The sequence below is a fragment of the Tiliqua scincoides genome, chromosome 2 (genome assembly GCF_035046505.1).
Source record: "Tiliqua scincoides isolate rTilSci1 chromosome 2, rTilSci1.hap2, whole genome shotgun sequence".
Classification (NCBI taxonomy): Eukaryota; Metazoa; Chordata; class Lepidosauria; order Squamata; family Scincidae; genus Tiliqua; species Tiliqua scincoides.
Window position 1 is genome coordinate 88,335,202 of NC_089822.1, and position 19,637 is coordinate 88,354,838.

General features: G+C 44.8%; 1 pseudogene; it reads right to left on the reverse strand.

Moving 5' to 3' along the window:
- Window positions 1-1,042: 1,042 nt before the first annotated feature.
- Window positions 1,043-1,159, reverse strand: LOC136642473 (5S ribosomal RNA; annotated as a pseudogene).
- Window positions 1,160-19,637: the final 18,478 nt, after the last annotated feature.

Consider the following 19,637-nt stretch of genomic DNA (forward strand, 5'->3'; position numbering starts at 1 on the left):
AAGATTCCGTGACTTAAGATTGTTGTGTGGGAGTTATTATTTCACCAAAAAAATGTTAAGAGGCAATAAAGATTCTAGATAATGGTATGTTTGGGAATATGTCTCTGTAAATTCCATTTGTGAAAACAGACATTGTGCTTGTTTATAATCCATTAGCTATATTAATCATCCACTTTATGAGCACGTTTTTCATGCAAACAAAGTAGGGAAGGAGAAGCTGGGCTTTTCTGAAGTTCTTTGTTATGGTTTTGGCCTGGGAAGGCTAAACACCATCTGACTTGAATAGAGTTTGTCTTGTTGCTCTTGAGTCAAATGTTTATTTGAATCAGAGTTTTCAGTTTTGCCTTAGTGAAAGGATCTTTGGACAACATAAACAATCTGAGTTTCTTTTTTTTTAAGTAGAAACCTTTTTCTTATAGAGGCATACTGTGCTGCTATGGCTGTGTGTGGACAAACTTGGAAGGACTGAAAGCAGAGTTTTGTTATATCGAGTATGAATATAGCCTCAGAACTGCCTGGCCAGATCATACCAAAGAAAATTCATCTAGTCCAGCATTTTGTTTCCAACAGTTCCCAGGTCTGTTCTGGGAAGCTCACATAGTCTGTTTTTGGTATCTCCTCTGAGCATAATGTAGCTTTACATTTACCTATCATGACTAGAGCTGGCCCAAGACCTCCTGATGCGTGAGGCAGCATGCCAAATGCTGCCCCCTTTACCTGATGCCAGCCTCTGCTCCTGCCACTCTCCAGTGTTCTTGCTCAGCAGTCTCCTCCCCTCCACATTTCTTCTTCCTCTCTGTGCCCCTCTTTCTTTTACAATCCAGGGACTAGATGGAGAAACAGGGGCTGTGGAGGTGAGTAGGCAGACAGAGATGGGTGTCCCTCACCAATCTGCTACCTGAGGCAACTGCTTCAGTTGTCCTCATGGATGGCTGGCACTGATTATGACTAAAAGCCACTGATAAACCTCTCTCCTTGAACTTGCTTTACTGCTTTTGGAAGCCATGGTTGGCAACCTTCAGTCTCGAAAGACTATGGTATAAGCCTACAGCAGCCGGTATTCCCAGGCGGTCTCCCATCCAAGTACTAACCAGGCCTGACCCTGCTTAGCTTCCAAGATCAGACGAGATCAGGCACATGCAGGGTAACAGTTGAAAGCCATCTGAGCCAGTGATTGTCACCATAACCTATGGCAGAGAATTCCTCAGGCAACTATGCATTATGTGGAGACTTCTTCAGGTTTTTGTGAACCTACTGCTAATTGATGTCATTGTGTGATCCTGGGTTCTGAGATTAGAAGAGAGAGAAAAACAATTATCCATCTTTACTCTGTCTACAGCAGTCATCCAACACAGAAATAAAGGGATAACTTTTTAAATAGCTGTCTGTCAGGTCTTAGTACCCTGTTGATGAAAATGAAATACGTACAGTGATAGCACTGATTCTGGAGTTCTGCATCAAGATAGAGGCCGATCTTTCTCCTTAGGGGAAATGTATAACAGTGAAAGGGATGTCTTTTTGACAGGCTTGCATCATCCTCCCGCAAATGCTTTTTTCGCTACTTAATTAAACAGCAGTTTTGTTGCTATCCACCAATGGAACTTGTAGTGCAGAAAGGATTGCATTATGCTTCTCTCCTCTGATGCATACCTATGTGTAGTGAACAGCCACCCTGCTTTGAAATGACATCTCCATCTGGGTATCTGATATTGACTTAGGTCAAGATATTGCCTTCCGCATTTTACCAGCCCTTTGGGTAGGTTTTACTTAGTGTGTGTAGTGATGGAATCAACCTGTCTGATATTGCCAAAGGAAACAAAAGCCTTCACCAAACCCCGTAGATTCCTGATGGGTTTCACTCACACCTGGTGGCTTGTCCACATCAACCTAACTAGCCTGACACTGAAAAAATGTAGTTTAAGCTTTGAGTTTAATTAATCAGAGCTTGAGATGCCACCTTCCCTCAAAAAGGGATAAAAGGAGCGACCAGCTCAGAATGGTGCCTGAGATTCTCACCAGGGCAGGAAGAAGGCTGGTGATAGCCAGCCAGGACAGATTTACTTCCTGTGATGTCCTGCCATTCCAGTTCCAGGAGAATGATTACATCCTGATTGGAAATGAACTGGAAAGATAGGAACCCACAAGGTGGATGTCACTTGGGGGAAGAGTTACAACAACAACTACAATGTATCTGGTGGGCAGAGTATAAGCAGCCCTCCTCCTCCACTGAAAATTTTCCTCTCACAAAGCAGCTTAGTAAAAACCAACTGTTGGGGAGTTAAACACCATATATGTGTTGGAGCGTAATGTATCCCATGATCCCTATCTTTCAGGGAGCTTTTGGTATGTTGAAATCAACAGGTTGAAATATATCAATTTGATCATCCATTCTGATTATTATCTCCAGCCGTTCCAGTCAAAATGTAAATGAGAGGAGTGATAAGAAATAGAATATTATAGGATTAGCCTATAAAGAGAGATCAACAGGGAGTCTAAGGCATTAGATAATAATTGCAGTAAATGTGCTACACACTTGTATATAAATTGTATATAAATATTCTGATCCTGCACCCAAATAGCCTCACTGTTCATTTACTGGCTTGGGTTTGTTAGAGGATAGCATTCCGCTTAGCTTCCAAGATTTAAATTGTACAGCAAACCATGAACTACAAATCAGTCAAACGCTAAGACAGACAAAAATGTCCACAACTTGTTGCCCTTCGGGAGTCCAAGACTGGACTGCCAAGCTGGACTTGGCAAGAGGACAATAGATGAAGCCATCACATCAGACCCCTTTGACATCCGAAGTGGAGTGGAGAAGGGCTGTGTTCTTGCGCTGACCTTGTTTGGAATTTTCTTCGCTGTCCTGCTGAAGTAGGCCTTTGGAACTACAACAGAAGGCATCTATCTCCAGACTACATCAGACAGAAAGCTCTTCAACCTCTCCAGACTGAGAGCAAAGTCCAAAGTCCAGCTGAAATGTCTGCGTGACTTCCTCTTTGCTGAAATGTCTGCGTGACAATGCAGCTGTCACCGCCCAGTCTGCCAAAGATCTTCAGCAGCTCATGAATTGTTTTAGCAAGGCCTGACAAGACTTTGGACTGACAATCAGCCTGAAGAAAACACAGGTCATGGTTCAGGATGTGGACTCACCTCCCTGCATTACAATCTCTGCACATGAACTGGAGGTTGTCCATGACTTTGTGTACCATGGAGGTTGTCCATGACTTTGTGTTACACTTCTGAACTGCAGCGAGTTATGGACTCTTCACTCACAACAGGAGAGGAAACTGAATGCTTTCCACATGCACTGCCTCCGACGCATCCTCGGTATCACCTGGCAGGACAAAGTTCCGAACAACACAGTCCTGAAACAAGCTGGAATCCCTAGCATGTATGCACTGCTGAAACAGAGACACCTGTGTTGGCTTGGTCATGTCGTGAGAATGGGCAATGGCCAGATCCCAGAGGATCTCCTCTATGGAGAACTCATGCAGGGAAAGCACCCTACAGGTAGACCATAGCTGTGATACAAAGATATCTGCAAGAGGGATCTGAAAGCCTTAGGAATGGACCTCAACAGGTGGGAAACCTTGACCTCTGAGCATCCCGCTTGGAGGCAGGCTATGCAGCATGGCCTCTCCCAGTTTGAAGAGACACTTGCCCAACAGACTGAGGCAAAGAAGAAGGCCTGTAGCCAGGGAGGCACACCAGGGACAGGCTACATTTGCTCCCAGTGTGGAAGGGATTGTCACTCCCGAATTGGCCTTTTCAGCCATACTAGACGCTGTTCCAGAACCACTTTTCAGAATGTGATATCATAGTCTTCCGAGACTGAAGGATGCCAATGAGATGAATAGATGAAGCCAAGGATTATCTTGTTGTTTCTGGTTTGAAAATACATAATTGCCTTGGAGTCAGCTTTTTCATTTGAAATTAGTTTCCCCCCCCCCAACTGTAATTATAGCGACACCTTTGGATTTGGATAACCTTAGGGTGGAGAAATGTCATTGCCTTACTAAGGCTGCAGTCCTATCCACACCTTCCTATGAGTAAGTCACACTGAATTCAATGGAACTTACTTCCGAGTAAACACATATAGGGTCACACAGTTGCCAATCTTTCTTACTTATCTTTATAGTGATTTTGTTGCAGGGAGATGCTTTATGCTGAGCCTGTGCAACTCTAAATCTTTTGATAGGATTGCCCGCACCGCACCCATATCACTTTAATGATTCTGATTTCATTCATTCACAGAGTTGTTGTTGACTCAGGTTTCACATCCTGCCTTGTAAAGCTTCTTAGGAAAAAGAATAAACCTTCCTTCCTGCCTGAATAAACAGATGCCAAGTCAAACATTATCAGATATTCAGAGATAAAAGAGGACAAACCAGACTGAGGCTGTAAATGAAGTTCTACTGTTTCTGCAGGGAAAGAACTGTTTTCACCTGCTCCGACCTTGACACCACCATTGGAACAGGGCCAATAGCAGAAGTTGTTCAATTTCTCCTCTGGTGATATTTTGTTAGATGCATTTAATTTGTTGACAGCTCAAGATGTAAACATAAGAAAAACCTACCAGATCAGGCCAGAGGCCCATTTACGGCCCAATACTGCTGAGAGCCTGCACCTGTGGAATGTGCATTCCACCAGCCTGTGCTTTCGTAAAAGCACTGGATGGCTAGAGCCATCCTGCTGGAACCAGTGGTCATCAGGAGGCCCACTGCAGCAAACACTTCCAGTGAAGGGGCAGAGGAAGGGTGGGGAGGGATTGAACAGTGTGGGGAGGGGGTGGAATGGGGCAGTGATAGAGGTGGGGGTGGGCAGATCAGACCCTATTGCTCCTTTACCTCAGGATTGCATTGCAACTGCATGGGTGCTGGAAAGTTGGATAGGACTGATCTGCAGGTCACTTTGAATCTCCACATTCAGAAGCAGAGGCAATAGTATACCTCAGGTTACCAGCTGCTAGAGCCAAACAAAAGAGGAGAGCCGTCCCCAGCTTGCAAGCTCCCTGGGTGCTTTTGGCAACAGGATGCTTGACTTGTGGACTCGATTTGGTCTAATCTTTCAAGGCAATTGATTATTAAGTAGCCCTTAGACAGAGAATAGCCTTTAACTAGCACTTAGATGAGAGCAGGTTGGAGGAAAGTCCCTATCAGGCTTTAAGAGACTGGGAGGCAGAACTTTGTTGAGCTGATTCAGGTGTTTGTTTACTTAGCTGAGACATAACATTGGCCAATTCAAAATGCTGCGCCCTACTTACTTGGAAGTTACAATGACTGGCTGAGAGGTTGTGAGCATCATACAATGCCTGCTGTATATGATCAGATCCGATGGCTTGGGTCTGATATTCAGACTACACCATGGGAACAGATCATATAATCCAAAGGATATTTGATCTCTTACTGAAGACTGTGGGGGAGTGAAATTATCAGATCCTTGCAACCAAAAATACTAAGTTGTCTCAGATACACAGGGGAAGGGCTGCAGTTCAGTAGCAGAGGCTGCAATCCTAACCACACTTTCCTGAGAGTAAGCCCCATTGAACAAAATAGGACTTACTTCTGAGTAGACCTGGTTAGGATTGTGCCCAGAGTTCTTACTTTGCATGTAAACTTGTTGCAGAGAAATTCCTTTTTAGAGGTTTCAACTTTTCAAAGAAACGTTTTCATTTTAACGCACCCAGTCAAATGGGCATCTACTAGATTGGGCTTAAGTGTCTGTCAGCTTCCAGAAGGGGGGAAGGGACCAGAGGCCATGTGGGGAGGGCTTCTGAAAGGTCAGAGAAACAGAGATAACTCCTTCAGACAAAGGCACTACATGAACTTTGCTTTCTTCTTAGGGCTGAACTAGAGAAGAAGATAGTCTTCATCTTAACATTTTGCAAAGAGCATTTGTGGGAAGTTTGAATTTGGACTGTAGTGTCAAAACTCTGGTGATGAAAAGTCTGACACACACACCCCCAGGTAAAGAAAACTAGCTGCTTTGTGGTGGGACTATGGGGGAAAGTATTAAACCCCCCCCTTCCACAACAATCCCAATCTGGATCAGGCCTCCTCATCTGCTGAAAACATTTAAAAAGAGGGAAGATCCAATTCTAGTTCTCTGCTAACTTGTTTTAGTTTGACCTGTGCAGTGCACTATGCATGTTTACTCAGAAGTAAGTACTACTTAGTTCAATAAGACTTGCTCCCATGTAAGAGTGCTTACAATTGCAGCTTTAGTCTCAACAAGTTCAAATAAATTTTGATATATAAGGACAAGTTGTAAATTATAGAGACCCTACCCCCCTCATGCTGAAAGAATCTCATGCCAAATGTGTATACAAACCTCTGGAACACTATTTTCTTTGATATGTAGCTTGGTTTAGGGCCCAATCCTATCCAATTTCCCAGGACCAGTGTAGCCATGCCAATGGGGCATGCACTGCATTCTGTGGTGAGGAGGCAGTCACAGAGGCCTCCTGAAGGTATAGGAACATTTGTTCCCTTGCCTCGGGGCTGCATTTTGGTTGCACCGGTGCTGGAAAGTTGGATAGGATTGGGTCCTGAATCAGTTGAATCATCAGTTGAATCATCAGTTGAACAGAATACTTTGGGGTGCTCTCTGTCTGTGTGCCAGCCTCTTGCCCTGCTGATTCAAAAAGGCTCATGGTTAGTCCCTTGCCTCAAACTCCCCCAAATTCTAAAAGTAGTCTTGGTTGGCTAGGCAACTTCTTCCAGAGAAAATCAGGAAAGACTGTCTAGCATTACAAGAACCATTGATTGGCACATACCTCCTTATATTCCCTGCCAACACTCAAAAGGCACAAGGCTTTCACCAGTGGAAGAAGAAGAAAGCAATAAGCTGGAATTGGTTTTTAATGTTGTATCTGCTGTGTTGTGAAGAGGAAGTGCTTACATATGTATGTCACTTTTTAAAAAAAGTTTCTGTGTACAAACCCAGTCTTCTCTTTTAGCAAACAGCAGACTGTATATTTAAATTACGCTGCAATGTGGTCAACGCAGTTCTTCAGTCAAAACAGGGAGATGGGGTGAAAGAGGAACAGTGGAAAAGAGGACAGTGGTCAGATAAAGCTTCAGTCCCTCTGTCCCGCCACTCTCCTCTCCAACCCACTTTCTCCACTGCTTTGACCTTTTGCAGAATACATATAACCCTCATCCACTTGACAACATACTGTACTTTGCTTGTCCTCTGACTGTGTATTATAAAACCAGCAATGTAGGAAATATCCCTAGAAAAGGCAGGCTGGTCTTTAATGCCTGGCCTGATCTATAAGTGCAATGTTTACCTCAGAACTTACATACGGTAACACCTTTCATATAAATGAACACCATTTTGAGGGTACCCTTTTACACTGGTGTGTGCTTTTACATTGCTATTGTGACACTGTGTACATACTGTGTACCCTGTGAAACCCTGACACTGTGAAATACCCTGCTGAAATCCATCATCCCACCTACTGTGGGAAGTGAAAGAATTTTGTCCCTGCAGCTCCAGTCATCAGCAGGACCTGTCACTCTCATCAGTGCTTATGCACCGACTCTGTCATCTCCAGCAGAAGCCAAAGACAAATTCTATGATGACCTGGGCACCACTGTCAAGAAAATCCCTGTAAAAGAGCCATTGTTCATCCTCGGCGATTTCAATGCTAGAGTTGGTGCTGATAACAGTTCATGGCCCACTTGCTTAGGTCAGTTTGGCACTGGGAGGATGAACGAAAATGGCCAACGCCTGCTAGAGTTTTGCTGTCATCACGGTCTCTGTGTCAGCAACACGTTCTTCAACACAAAGCCCCAACATAGAGTCTCTTGGAGACATCCAAGATCAAAGCACTGGCACCAGCTCGACCTGATCCTCACCAGACGCTCCAGCCTTCCCAGCATCAAGATCACACGCAGTTATCATGGTGCTGCCTGCGACACTGACCACTCCCTGGTCTGCAGCAGAGTGAAACTGCAAACAAAGCGACTGTATCACACGAAAAAGGAAGGAAGACCTCGCATTGATACCAGCAAGACCCGGGATCAGAGAAAAGTGGAGGAATTTGCACGAGCGCTTGAGGAATCTCTTCCAGGCCCGGCCGACGCAAACGCATCCAACAGATGGGAACATTTCAAGAATACCGTTTACAACACCGCCTTGTCCATATTCGGCAAGAAGACCAACAAGGCGGCAGACTGGTTTGAAGCCCACTCTGAGGAGTTGACACCAGTCATTGAGGAAAAGAGGAGAGCTCAAGCAGCATACAAGGCCTGTCCCAGTGAGCGCAACCTGCAGGTCCTCCGAACTGCTCGCAGCAAAGTCCAACAGACTGCCAGGAGATGTGCTAACGACTACTGGCTCCAGCTCTGTTCCGAGATACAGATAGCAGCTGACACGGGCAACATCAAGGGAATGTATGATGGTATCAAGCAGGCCCTAGGTCCAACACAGAGGAAAATTGCCCCTCTGAAGTCTGCCACAGGCGAGGTCATCCAGGATCGGGCGCAGCAGATGGAACGCTGGGTGCAGCACTACTCTGAGCTATATTCCAGAGAAAATGTAGTCACCGAAGAAGCACTGAACAACATTGAGTGCCTGCCTGTGCTGGAAGAGCTTGACAGTGAACCAACCCTAGAAGAACTTCACGTGGCCCTGGACTCCCTTGCCTTTGGCAAGGCACTTGGAAAAGACAGCATCCCTGCTGAAGTCCTAAAATGCTGCAAAGAGATCATCGTCACTGAGCTGCATGAAATCCTCTGTCTCTGCTGGAGAGAAGGTGGAGTACCTCAAGACACGAGGGATGCAAACATCATCACGCTGTACAAGAACAAAGGTGACAGGGGTGACTGCAAAAACTACCGCAGCATCTCTCTCCTTAGCGTTGTAGGAAAGCTGTTTGCCCGAGTTGCACTAAAGAGGCTCCAGGTACTTGCAGAGAGCGTCTATCCAGAATCGCAGTGTGGATTCCGAGCCAACAGGTCCACCACTGATATGGTATTCTCCCTTAGTCAACTGCAGGAGAAATGCAGGGAACAACGACAGCCACTCTTTATAGCCTTCATAGATCTCACAAAGGCTTTCGACCTGGTCAGCAGAGATGGCCTCTTCAAGATTCTCCCCAAGATCGGATGTCCAGCCAGGCTCCTCAGCATCATCAGATCTTTCCACAAGGACATGAAGGGCACTGTTGTCTTTGATGGCTCCACATCAGACCCTTTTGACATCCGAAGCGGAGTGAAGCATGGACCGTGGCGAGGCAACACCTTACTGGCTGGGGACTGCCCAGCTTAAGGCGGGCGGTAGCTGCCCAATGAGATGCAATGATCTCTCCCACCGTCGGAAGCAGCCCCTGGCATCATGCTCTACGCCAATCGAGCAAAGACTTATAACCGGTAAACTGCTGCTTCCCCTGTTGTGCCGACGCCATATGGCGAAGTTGGAGTGTCCTCTCCAGTGCGCGAAGCCTGGGTAAAGTAGGTATGGAGGATAGACTGTTACCCATGCAGCAAATCCCCCCTCTCCACGTCGCTGAAATGGTCCAATGGAAAGGCAGAGGCCAATACGGTTGGTTCCAGCGGTGTCGCAGGAGTTGCCAGAACGTGACTGTGTTCAGCCATGAACTGCCTCAGGGACTCCGGCTCCTGATTTTGCCTTGAGGTTGACTCCTGAAGCCTTTTCCACAACTGGATGTAGCCACAAGGCAGTGGAGGTTTGGGATCAGAGTTTCCTTCTCTTAGATGAGCTGCCTTCCTAGGCTGACGAGTCCCATCTACCCGGTATTGCAAGGGAGAGCAATACTTCCGTTTGCATCCTCCCTGCTCGCCCTCTGCAAACCCTCCCCCTCTGCAAACTTCCGTTTGCCTCCTTCTTGCTCAGCCTCCGCAATCCCTCCCTCTCCCTCTCCCCCTCCCCCTCTGCACACTTCCCTTTGCCTCCTTCCTGCTCAGCCTCTGCAATTCCTCCCTCTCCTGTCCTGCTGTCCTGCTGAAGCAGGCCTTTGGAACTGCAACAGAAGGCATCTATCTCCGGACCAGATCAGACGGAAAGCTCTTCAACCTCTCCAGACTGAGAGCAAAATCCAAAGTCCAGCTGAAATGTCTGCGTGACTTCCTCTTTGCCGACGATGCAGCTGTCACTACCCACTCTGCCAAAGATCTCCAGCAGCTCATGGATCGTTTTAGCAAGGCCTGCCAAGATTTTGGACTGACAATCAGCCTGAAGAAAACACAGGTCATGGTTCAGGATGTGGACTCACCTCCCTGCATTACAATCTCTGCACATGAACTGGAGGTTGTCCATGACTTTGTGTACCTTGGTTCAATGATCTCCGACACTCTTTCTCTCGATACCGAGCTAAACAAGCGCATCGGTAAAGCAGCTACCACGTTTTCCAGACTCACAAAGAGAGTCTGGTCCAACGAGAAGCTGACGGAATATACCAAGATTCAGGTCTACAGAGCTTGCGTCCTGAGTACACTTCTGTACTGCAGCGAGTCATGGACTCTTCGCTCACAACAGGAGAGGAAACTGAGCGCTTTCCACATGCGCTGCCTCCGACGCATCCTCGGCATCACCTGGCAGGACAAAGTTCCAAACAACACAGTCCTGGAACGTGCTGGAATCCCTAGCATGTATTCACTGCTGAAACAGAGACGCCTGCGTTGGCTCGGTCATGTCGTGAGAATGGATGATGGCCGGATCCCAAAGGATCTCCTCTATGGAGAACTCGTGCAAGGAAAGCGCCCTACAGGTAGACCACAGCTGCGATACAAGGACATCTTCAAGAGGGATCTGAAGGCCTTAGGAGTGGACCTCAACAAGTGGGAAACCCTGGCCTCTGAGCGGCCTGCTTGGAGGCAGGCTGTGCAGCATGGCCTTTCCCAGTTTGAAGAGACACTTGGCCAACAGTCTGAGGCTAAGAGGCAAAGAAGGAAGGCCCATAGCCAGGGAGACAGACCAGGGACAGACTGCACTTGCTCCCGGTGTGGAAGGGATTGTCACTCCCGGATTGGCCTTTTCAGCCACACTAGATGCTGTGCCAGAACCACCTTTCAGAGCGCGATACCATAGTCTTTCAAGACTGAAGGTTGCCAATACAAAAAATGTGACACTGCCCATCATCACAGACTGATGCCCCTGGCTTATGTCTGTGCCTGACAAGTAAAAGAGGCTGTTTGCTGAATTGAACAAGGGTTGAAAGGGTCAGCAAAATTGGTTTCATGCTTGCTGATTTGCTCCTATTTGAGCTGAGACACAGAGGCTGGCCACATGTAACATGAAACTGCATGGAATACTCTCAGTGATTGAAAGGTGGGGCCTCAATTTATAAATATTATTATTTTAAAATTAAAAATTGCTTCAGAAGGAGGAATTTGGAGAAGAGGCAAGAGACTCTCCTCCCTGCGCACAGAGGAAACTATAAGAAGGTTGATGTTGCATAAGGCTTTCCTCATTGTGCATTGCTGAATCAAAGCCTTTGTTTGACATAGATAATAGCTACTACGATGACTGGTTTGGTATGGCAAACAGGACAATCATGTCCCCAATCTGCCGAGTTCATACATGCAACGGTACATGTTCACTATTAGTTATGCAAAGTGACTTCATAAGATTGCAACAGCTGTGAGGCATCAGGGCGTGATCCATGAAGTATGGGAAGGACACTACACAAACCTCCTTCCTTAAGCAATCTTAAACAAATGAGTTGCAGTCATTATTACTATTTCATTTGCTCAACAAAGAAAGGATTTGCTGTCCTGGAGTAGAATACTCCTACAGGTAGATCGTGCAAGGAGGAGCAGGGAATGATGGGCACATGATGTGAACCAAATCTTAATCTGTACTAAGGCTCAAACCTTGAATTCTGTTTTAGTGACAGGAATTATCCCTGGAATGTGTTATGAGTGCTTCTGAGCAATGGCAGAGTGAAGGACTGTCACAATTTGAACAAGCAACCCCCAAACACCTGATATTGAAGTGGAAATTAGTGTGTCTTGCAGAGGACATGACTTCTTAGCAGGCCTGGCCCATTGCAGGAACTGTAACTCAGAGACAGCACAAGACATTTTGGTGCTTGAGACACCATTTCCCCCCCAGTTTTTGAAGTTTTGATAAGTTTTGTACTATCTGTGACCAGACCCTTGAGCAGACATATTTCATGCCCTCGCAGAATGCTTATCAGTGAAGATAGGCCTGCCAGCATCAAGGGTGGAGAAAACTGAACTTTGACTTTATAGTTTTCCCAGTTGCAACACCCACCCACCCTCCACCCCCGTGAATTGCAACCATTCATTTACTTGGGACCAATTACAAAGGTACACTTGGTGTTAACTGCAGTGGCAGTTAAAATGTTTCCTTTCCCTGATGGTCAAAATGAACCGATCCATTGAAAATAATGCATATTCTTAACTGCACCACCTCAACATTTGAGTCCAAGTTTGGGTCCTTTAAATGACAGCCTTCTCTCACATTATACTGTCCACTCACTTAGGTCATCAATAGAAGCTTTGCCACATTCCTCACTGCTGTTAGAAGTGCTGTTGATGGGGATACAGGGTCGGGCTTTGTCAGTTGCAGTATTCAGGTTGGCGAATACCTTATCTCAGGTGTTATGCTTGATCCCGTTAATTAACATTCAATGAATTGTGAAGTGTGTTTTATTTTGGGGGGGGGGGGGGGCTTTTGGATTAGAATAGTTTTTTTATTTCCTCTTGTTATTTTATACTTATGCTTTTGCAATTGATTTTTTTTTTATTTCATTGGACTTTTATGTGATTAGTTTTGATGCTGTTTTACAATTTGATTGACATGAATCACCTTGAGGAGTGTAATTTAAAAAAAAACAACTTCTAGGTTCTTCTCCTTGGTCACTCTTGAGCCTCATGCAGAAAGTTGGGAACCATTTTGTGTGTAACTGCATGTATCCACACTTCCCCGGGAGTAAGCCCCATTGACCGTCATTGCTAAAAGCATACATAATAAAACAGATCTGTAACATTTCTTCAAATGCAGTCATGTACCATGGTAGCATCAAGTCTAATATATTAAAAATAAAATACACTTTGAAATGAACGGGGATCCAGATGAAATTGGCTTACGACCAGCCTAGTGGGTCCCGACCCACAGTTTGAGAAACACTATGTTACAGCATTTAACAATGAATTCAATAAAATGCTGAACAAGGATATAGAATATATGGCATAAGTTACATGCAGTAGCATCCCAACTAGCGCTTTTCCCATCAGGAACCCCATACAAATGGAAGAACCCCTTGAATGGAATGCTCCTCCAGTACTTGGAGGGAGTTCCTTGGAAGCCCTAGTCAGGATGCTACCCATGATTTATAGTAACACTGAAATATACTATCCTTGACATAGCTGTAATATTAGGGTTTTATACCATGTAACATTAGTGTTGCATTAAAATATATGCATGTATTCATAAAGGACTTTTTCACATTGGTAGGTTACCTTCCTAAACACTTATGTCTTAATATAGCATATATTAATTGACAAATTATTTGTCAGGATGTCTTAATGAAGGTATTTATTGCAGCAAACATGCTACTGAACAAGTGCAAAGAAAAGGTTATAAGCCTGAATGTTTTGAATACACCTTTCCCACTTTATATGTACCGAATCCAGTCCTGCAAACAGCCCATGTAGTGAAAATCTGAGTACAGCTATTACAGTAATTTCAAAGGGAAAATTTTTTACTTTTTCCAAAGCCATTCCAAGTTCATTCCCAAATCATCCTTCGTCCTCCCCCCCCCCCATTGTTCCAGGACATTCTATTGAAAATATTGATATGGATAACAAGGGATAATCTTATTATGTGCAGTACAGATAAGTGAGAATCTCTATAGTGAAAAGTACTTATAAAGAGGGAAGAGGGAAGGTGATGTATTGTTGGTTCAGAAGAACCAGAAGGATAAAGGAGCCGCAGTGATTCCTTTTATTGGACTGCATTCTGTTGATGCAAGCCACTAAGAGCTGCTTTTCAAGTTTGAGCACAGAGTGTGAACACTTCAGAACAGCATAGTTACTGAAAATTACTTGGTGGAAACATTCCTACCAAAGTTGACTCAGAGTCAGTAGGCTTTCGTGCCTATAGGACAAAATTATGAAAGAGTACTTTGCATTTCTGTTGTGAACAGGTGCATTGCAAAAATTTCTGCATCTGTTGTGAAATACATATGTTCATCTCCAGCATTCAAGATTAGAAAGGAAGCTTCACATATAGAATTAAGGAAGTTAGGCTTGAGAAACAAGAGCAGTACCATCTAAAACAGTTGTTCTTATACTTTTAGCACCCGGACCCACTTTTTAGAATGCGAATCTGTCAGGATCCACCAGAAGTGATGTCATGACCGAAAGTGACATCATCAAGCAGGAAAATTTTCACAATTCTAGGCTGTAATCCTACCCACACTTACCCAGGAGTAAATCCCATTGACTGTCATTGTTAAAAGCATATACATAGCAGCCTTTTCAAAGTACAGATCTGTAACATTTCCCCAAATGCAGTCACATACTAGGGCAGCATCGTCTAATATATTAAAAATAAAATATTGAAATGAATGGGCTCACACCTGAAATTGGCTCACAACCCACCCTAGTGGGTCCCGACTCACAGTTTGAGAAACACTGATCTAAAATATTAGCAGATGCAGATAATTGGAATGATAGACTCTTAACAATAAAAATGAAATGGTCTACTTTCTCCCAGCCAGCTTGTTTGGAGCAGGATACACTGAAGCTATTCAAACCAGACATTATATAGACCAGGGGTGTCAGACATAGGGTCCGTAGGCCACATGTGGTCACCGGAAGATCTTTCACAAGGTAATAATAAAAGGTGATAATTGGGCTTCTGTTGAGAGTCTTGGAGGATGGAAAGAGGCCTCAGAAGGCAAGGAATGCTGTGGGTGAAGATGCAGACCAAGAGGGGTAAGAGAGGGAGATGCTGCCAAGGTGCTGGGAGAGTCCAATTATCACATGGGCCACCCTTTCAGCAGTGCCACTTCTACCAAGGCATCACTTTGCAGACCACATTGCAGACCACCTCTTAGTTGCTGAGCTATGAAGTGACACTGTGGCAGAAGTGGGGCTGCCGAAAGTGTGACCTGCATGACAGTTGGGCTTTCCCATATTTTGATAATACAATCAAGATTTGCACATTTTATCTTCAGTCATTTGCAGCTAATGAGTTTCTATGTGTGAAAAAGTGTTTATTCCTGGCCATTGTCTGCTTAATGACATTACTTCCAGTTTAATGATGCCACTTCCGGTTCTCAGCAGGCACCATGAATGCTATTCAGCCCACTATAACAGGACTTTGACATCCTGATATAATCATAGTTGTAATCCAGATGCATTAAAACTAGGGGTTTTGCTGTTTTGCTTAAAAGGGACATAGACTTCAACCTTTGTCACTTCTGTCTATTGGCTAGTCCTTCTGTGAGCCTGCTAAAATCCCAGTGTCAAACTTTGAGTGAAACCAGATGTAACATGCAGGTGCAGGTCACATCAATGTGAGACCCCTTCTGAAACTAGAAAACCTGGGTTGATCAAGATTGAACAGTCAGCAAAGAAAGCATTTGAACACCAAGTAGGGCCACTGAAAAAGATTCTTGATCTAGGAACCTGCACATTAATTAAACAAGTGGTGTATTGCTGTGTTAGTTCAATTACTGTGTGCCTGTTGGAAAGCACATGTCTAGAAACTTTTACATTCGAAAGGCAAATATAGCCAGTGGAATACATCTGTTACATATTTAAAAATATATGTGACATCCCTTCCTTGTAAAGAACCAGTACAGCAAACCTTTGATTTAACAGACTTGAGGTCAACTGACTTTGGAAATAATGGACAATTTCGATGTCAATACAGGTCCATTAAGCCCTACCTTATAGAGCTCCCTTGGCAGGTCTGTAAGACAATTAACAGCACAAACCTATGCAAGTCTACTTAGAAGTAAGTCCCACTGTATTTAGTGGGCTTACTTCCAGGAAACTGTGCACAGGATTTCTATCTAAGGGTGCAATCCAGTCCTTGACTTGGGCCAGCACAAGTCCCTTGCGCCGGCCCAGGAGGGTCACAAATGTATCGTAAGGCACATGGAAGGAGCCTCCGCACCAACGGAGGCACCGAGGCTTACGTCAGCCTGTCTGGACCGATGCAAGCTTCTGAGGTAGGCATGGATGGGGCAGGGAGGAGGTGGAAAGGAAGTGTTCCTGGGTGGGGGAGAGGGTGGGTGGTGGGTGGCCCCGGGAGAGGGCAGGCACTGAGTGGAAGGTGGGGCTGGGATCCAGCAATTTTGCCAGATCCCAACCCCTGTTCCTGGGGAGAACAGAGCGGCTTCAAGCCGCTCCGCTCTCCTCTGACTTGCGCCATCTCAACAGGTGATGCAAGTTCGAGGAGACCCATAGGGGAAAGGGAGCCTTTCCCAGAGGTAAGGGGGAAAGTTTCCCCTTGTCTCTGGCTGAGCTGCTTTTAGCCTCTATCCTGAGCTGGAAACAGTGCAAACCTCCAGATTGCCTGTTCCAGCGCAGGGTAGGATTGCGCCCAAAGTGTTATAAGGGCCTTGGGGCAGAGTACTTTCCAAGACACACTCAAAACTGGTGCTGGAGCTTTCCTTTCCACCCTCAAGCAGAGGACTCTAGGAATGGAGATATTTTCCCATTTCTAAGGCCACTCCAGAAATGGGGTTTTCCCCAGGAAGTGAGTTCTCATGAGTTCTACTCGTGAATGGGTCCCCATTCATTTCAATATTTTACTTTTAATATATGAGGCTTGATGCTACCCTGGTATGTGACTGCATTTGGGGAAAAGTTACAGATCTGTATTTTTAACAGGCTACTATATATATGCTTTTAACAATGATAGTAAATAGAACTTACTCTTGAGTCAATGTGGGTAGGTAGGATTGCAGTTTAGGATTGTTAAAAAATTTCCTGCTTGATGATGTCACTTCTGGCCACGACATCACTTCCAGTGGGTCCTAACAGATTCTCATTCTAAAAACCGGGTCCCAGTGCTAAATGTTTGAGAACCACTGCTCTGAGTTATTCATCTATTCCTAAAGCACCTTGATGTAGTGCAAAATAGAGTGGTGGCACCAAGGGAGGTTTCTAAGGTAGGTGTTTAACAAACCAATATGGTGGAAAATGTGTCTGAGTTTAACAGATTTTCAGCATTAACTGATGCCTCTTCCCTCATTAGTCTGTTAAATCAATGGTTCACCATATTGCAAAACAAAGCCAAACTGATGGTGCATAAAGACCCATCATAGTTGTCCATCAGACCAGTAGCTTATTATCTCATTGTTTTGTGTCGCCAGATTCAGACATCCAGTCTTACTTACTAATAGACATTACCTGTTTGTTGTTTTTCATGAGGCAACATTTAATTTGTGCCACAGATATGTTGTCATAACGTCCTGGAAGTCTTTTGAAATCTGAGTTGAGACAGTTTGTATTTGTGACGGGCCAGAATATTCAAACAAAAAGTCACTGTGATGACTCTTGTGGGCTGGTGCCCAACCGACCACAGTAGCCAAACATACTCACTAAACGTCCTTTAATTTGATGTGACAGGAATTAAATTTGGGCCTGATAAATGTAAAGCATATTTTCGATGCTAAGCTTTGTACTCTTATTAATTGTTATTAATAAGTTATTATTAAAAGTTATTATTTGGGCGCTAAGATAGTATCATGATCTTTTCACCAAAAACATACTACTCACTACTCATACAAAAATCACTACTGAGACTAGACCCATATTAGACTATCTCCGTCCTCAGTCCTTAATCCTATTCTTAAAGAATTGCACTTAGTTTCAATTCTATTGCACTATTGTTGTCCATAGAATCTCTTCTAATCTGATTCACTTTTGTCAATTCTGGGTGGCATTTCTCCACATTCTTAAGCACATTAACTCTTCAAAATTTGGGCACTAAACCAGAGGTTCCAGAAGCAAAATGGATATCTTGCTAAAATAAGCATCTTTTTTTTGGTATGGCTTTTGAAGTGGAGTTTACTTGGTCTTTGATGGTCCTGCAGTTGCACAAGTGTGAATGAGCAGATCGGCAGCGTCACTAGGGGGGTGCGGGCTGCATCAGGTGACGCACTAGGGGGTGTGTGACGCGCCCTGGGGGTGATGTGCTAACATTGCGGCTTCAGGAGCTACTCCATTGTGCCATACACTGTTGGATTCAGAATGTCCAGTGGAATGCAATGCAAAAAACAGAAGCTCCTTTCGTTCAAAAGTTATGGCCAAAAAAACCAAGAAAAAATGAATGGATCCCTATGGAAAGTGAAAGTGAGCCATATTGCGCGTTTACTCGCAATTAGGCATACGTGCCACAGTCCGTCGGAAAGGGCAGGCTGAGAGGATTCCAACGACACCAGAATGGTCCCGATCCAATGAATGCAGCCCCCCAAAAAACCCCAAGAAGGAGGTCCCTCCTGAGTCTATTGAGCCCGAAATGAAGCCACGTGGCCGCGTTTACAAATGAGTAGGCGGACTTGCCTTAGTCCCTCGGAAAGGGCAGGCAGGGAGGACTCCAAGGACATCAGAATGGTCCTCATCCAATGAGTGCAGCCTCCTAAAACACCAGAGAAGGAAGTCCTTGCCTCCCAGTCTATTGAGCCCTATGGAAAGTAAAGCAGCCTCACTGTTGCATTTACTCGCAAGTAGGCAGACGTGCCTTGGTTGGTGGTCAGGCCAGGCAAAGGGGAATGTGAGGACACCAGAATGGTCCCAATCTGATGGAGCTGCTCTATAAGGCTGCTCCAGAAGGCAGCCCCCCCCCCCCCCTAAAAAGGACAAAAAAAAGGCTTCAACTGGTAAGGGGAAAGTTTTCTGTTTTGCACTTGGTGGGTCTTTATCTTGATATGCCTGAAATAGAAGAACTTTAAACTGGGCACCGGGAGGGCTGGAAATCTCACTGATTCTTTTTGGGGGGTGTTATTGCAGGCAGACCACAGAGTCAGCTCCATTGACCACTATGGGACTTATTTCTGAGTAGATATGCATAGGATTTGGCTCACAGGCTGCAATGCTACCCACACTTTCCTGAGAGTAAGTCCCATTGACCACTATGGGACTTACTTCTGAGTAGAAATGCATAGGCTGAGTAGACATGCTCACAGGCTGCAATTCTACCCACACATTCCTGAGAGTAAGCCCCATTGACCACATTAGGACTTACTTCAGAGTAGATTCACTTGGTGGAACAGGACTGGCTCCCTCTTATTTAATTATTTCTTTTATTTTAATTTCATTATTTATAATTATTTATTTTAATTTGCCTGATGATATAACTTCAGGCCATGACATCACTTCCAATGGGTCCTGGATAGATTGTCATTCTAAAAAATGGGTCCCGGTGCTAAAAGATTGAGAACTGCTGCAATAAGGTGTTAGTAAGTTGACACGGGGTGTGTGTGTGTGACTACAAGTTTTCAAAATCACTACAATCAGAATTTGGAGGAATAATACCATCATGTTATATATCAATCAATGTGTAATTTCATGCAGAATGCAATGAAACAAACCACATTGAAATATCTGTGTTCTAACAAAAGGTACAGCTGAAAAACCAGTGGGGGCAGGGTGATGGTACATCACCACGCCCACCACCTC